The following is a 3,811-nucleotide window of genomic DNA, read 5'->3' on the forward strand; positions in this document are numbered from 1 at the left end:
GTTCCGTAGAACGCACATATCAGTCTAGTGCTCCCGAAGGATGCACATATCAGTCTAGTGCTCCCGAAGGATGCACACATCAGTCTAGTGCTCCCGAAGGATGCACACATCAGTCTAGTGCTCCCGAAGGATGCACACATCAGTCTAGTGCTCCCGAAGGATGCACACATCAGTCTAGTGCTCCCGAAGGATGCACACATCAGTCTAGTGCTCCCGAAGGATGCACACATCAGTCTAGTGCTCCCGAAGGATGCACATATCAGTCTAGTGCTCCCGAAGGATGCACACATCAGTCTAGTGCTCCCGAAGGATGCACATTTCAGTAAGGCATACTACCCCATAGATGAAGCTAACCGTTACCCCTTAGTCCACACTAACCGTCTACAACAGTCACACCCCAACGACATTCATATTACAATTCCGCCATAGGCTTGTCAGTCAGATAGTAAAGGTTTAAATAATTACACCCTCAGTTGCTATACGCATCACCAGTTCGCACACCATTAGGGAAAACCCTAGACCCAATCAACTAACTAACCAAAACCGGACTCACTGTCCTTCCCCGTCCAAACTCCATGATCAACATCCAGACCAATGATTACTACATACTGAACCGTAACTTCAAGGTCCATCAACATAAAATCCCAATCTACAATTAGCAGTCACTGTACCTTTACATCAGACAAAATATAATAACAGTGCTTAGCAGTCAACACACATACAGTTATTCAGTACAGTCACTAACGTGTAATCCCCTGTGGATTACTACGTTTTCAGCCTCGATCCGAGGTCCAGTAGTAGGAAAACCCTTACTTGAATACTCGGTTATGCCCCTCGATCGAATCCACGCTCAACGGATCAACCTAAACGAAAACACAAAGGTTTTAGTTGATGACTCTAGTAGAAGTCGTTTTTAAAAGGTCCGAAACGACACCCGTTGACTTACCCAAGGAAAGGAAAGCTATCTCCAAACAAGCCTGCCGCGAGATCCGAGAACTTAAGCGTCAACTCCTTACTACCTTCAAGGGAGAAAAGTAGGGCCATATCTTATTCCAACATTCAAACTCGAATCGGATGTGGTAACATTAGGGAATTCATCAAAACAATCCTTACCGAAGACTCACCGTGACCCGAAGTGGAGGGAGGAAGGCTTAGGTGGCTCGGCTCGGCTCGGCTCACTCTCGGCTCGGCTCGGCTTGGCCTCGGCTCACAACTCGGCTCAACTCGGCTCGGCTCGGCTTGGCCTCGGCTCGGCTCGGCTCAACTCGGCTCGGCTCGGTCTTCGGCTTGTCTCGGCTCGCGGCTCGGCTCGTGGCTTGACTCGGCTTGGTCTTCGGCTTGCCTCGGCTCGCGGCTCGACTCGCGGCTCGCGGCTTGGCTCGGATCGCTACTTGGCTCGGCTGGATTTGCTTGCGGCTCGCGGCTCGGCTGGAAATGGTCTCGGGTCAGGTCAGCTTGGAAATGGGTTCTCGGGTCGGCTTCACTTCACGGCTCGTGTATTCCTTCCCCCTTCCGGCGACGACGGCGCTCCCCTCTGTGTTCTGTCGGCGTCGGAAACACGAGATGAGAACGGAGAGGATGCCGGCGGTGGCAGAAACGAAGAGAGAGAGAGAGAAACGTCGGCTGTAGGTGGACGGCAGGCGGCGCGACTTGCGGATGGTGGCTGCAGCGAACGTCCGGCGAAGCTAAGAACGCCGACGGAGATGGAGATAGGGACAGAGGACGGAGACGGAGAGGATGGAAGAGAGGTGGTGGCGGACACGGTCGGAAGGAGAAGAGAATGAAGAGGAAGAGACAAGGCGGCGCGCGGGGAATTAAAAAACGAAGGAAAAAAATGGATGGGGGGGTCTGTGTCACGCGGTTTAGGGTTAGGTTTAAAAATAATTTTTTATATATATATATAACTCTTAATACTTATATAATATTAATAATAATAATATAAAGTAAAATAATAATATATAATAATATTAATATTAAATAAAAATAAATTAATATTATGTAATAATAATGTTATTGTTTTAAAATAATAATATTACTATAATATTAAATAATAATAATTATTATAATATTAATATTATAATAAATAAAATAAATATTAATAATAATAATATAATTAATATTATATTATTATTATATCAACTTACACCAACATTTTAGATTTCCGAATAATTTACATAAAACGAGAAAATTTTTACCTCGAATTTTTGGGGCGTTACAGGGTCGCTTTTAATGAATAATTTGAACGAACTGGGGCTGGAAAATCCAAGCATAATTAATACTTTATTTCATATTGTTGAACTAGCTATAGAAACAGGATAATATTCCATTGATGGTTTGGATACAGTAAATTTTGGATTGTGGGATTTGAGAGAAGTTGGGATTAAACCACAATCACTTGTTCTTTTTTCAGGTAAAGGATGTGATCATATTTAATCATCTAGCTTTCCTTAGTGTTTGGTTTTTGAAAATTAAGTCTCTTTCCTCTTCATTTCTTACCATGAATTTTATCCAAGAATTGAATTCTTAGCCAAGTTCTAAACATATAAGCAAAGTTTTAAAAATTACCTTTCTATTTTAATTTTCAAAACTTGTCCTAATTTTTCAAAAACATCAATAAAAAGAATATATCTAAGCCAATTCCTAGGTGAAAGGAGGTTTTTTAGACAAACTAAATTTATAAAAACCCAATCAGACTTACCAAAGAGGACCTTGGAAACCAAGATGATTAAATATGATCATATTCTTTACCTGAAAAAAGAACAAGTGATTGTGGTATAATCCCAACAACTTTTCTCAAAATCACACAATCCAAATTTTGCTGGATCCAAACAATCAATGAATGTTCTTCTTATTTCTAGTTCAACAATACGAAATAAAGCATTAAGCTGATTTTTCAGACCCAGTCTGTCCAACTATTCCAACCTTTTCGTTAGAAAAAGCACTAAAAGAGATCCCATAGAAGACAGGTGGGAGATTAGGTCTATAGTGTAACACAACACTATCAAATTTTGTAACTCCAATCAAAGGCCATCCTGAGGGCGGCCGATTACTCTCGATAATTGATGGTGCTTCTGAAGCTAAATCTATATATCTCTCAACGTGCTAGACCGGGTTTAAGCTATTCACAAACCATACTTCCAATTGTGCGTACATCTGTCAACAAAGAAGTAATAGTTAAAACATTTGTAATTAGAAATCCCATGGTGGATGCAAAAGTTGCAAAAGTTGTTGTAATTAAGCCAAATTATTAGATCTCCTAATTACAGCCAAATCATTAGAGCTCCCACAGCTTGTAAGCGAATGGCTAGTTTGCAGTTATCTTCGCAAGGCTAAATTGAGGTCTTTGATATTTATTTGAAATAATTTTTTAAAAAAATGAGATTATAAAACATAGAGCTAGAAGAAGCATGTGAGAAATAGAAAGCACAAGTGAGTCAATGGCACATGGCATGTAAGCACTAATCGCTGACTTGCTCCAAACGATACTTATAACTGGTGGTCGACAATACCAAAAATATAGTTCTATGGCCAAAAGTTTCGAGTTAAATTTTTTTAAAATTGTTTAAAACTTGCAATGAACAAAACAATCAAGATCGTTATATTGAATATAATGACGAGAGAATATTCCTTAAAAATATAACAAGATGTCAAAATCAAAAGAGAGAGAAAAAAAAAAGAATAAAGGATAATACAAGATTTTAGTGAAAGAGAATGGAATAATGAACAAAAACCTTGGATTCAGAACACCATGAGGAAGAAAATAAGAAGATGAGCATAGAAACCAAGTTAATAATTTATAATGAAAAATCCA

At 40.0% G+C, this 3,811-nt stretch overlaps 1 long non-coding RNA gene across 2 annotated transcripts; it reads right to left on the reverse strand.

Moving 5' to 3' along the window:
• On the reverse strand, nucleotides 1-1,306 carry LOC127149458 (uncharacterized). 2 transcript variants are annotated; one of them, XR_007821068.1, is made up of 4 exons: nucleotides 1,125-1,306; nucleotides 947-1,019; nucleotides 814-863; nucleotides 1-649 (listed from the first exon to the last, which is right to left on the reverse strand). It is a non-coding gene; the product is annotated as an uncharacterized LOC127149458 (long non-coding RNA). The 2 variants fall into 2 exon arrangements; XR_007821067.1 differs by having other exon boundaries at nucleotides 947-1,306.
• Between the last annotated feature and the right edge of the window lie 2,505 nt (nucleotides 1,307-3,811).

This window comes from Cucumis melo, chromosome 5, assembly GCF_025177605.1.
Source record: "Cucumis melo cultivar AY chromosome 5, USDA_Cmelo_AY_1.0, whole genome shotgun sequence".
NCBI classification, from domain to species: domain Eukaryota; kingdom Viridiplantae; phylum Streptophyta; class Magnoliopsida; order Cucurbitales; family Cucurbitaceae; genus Cucumis; species Cucumis melo.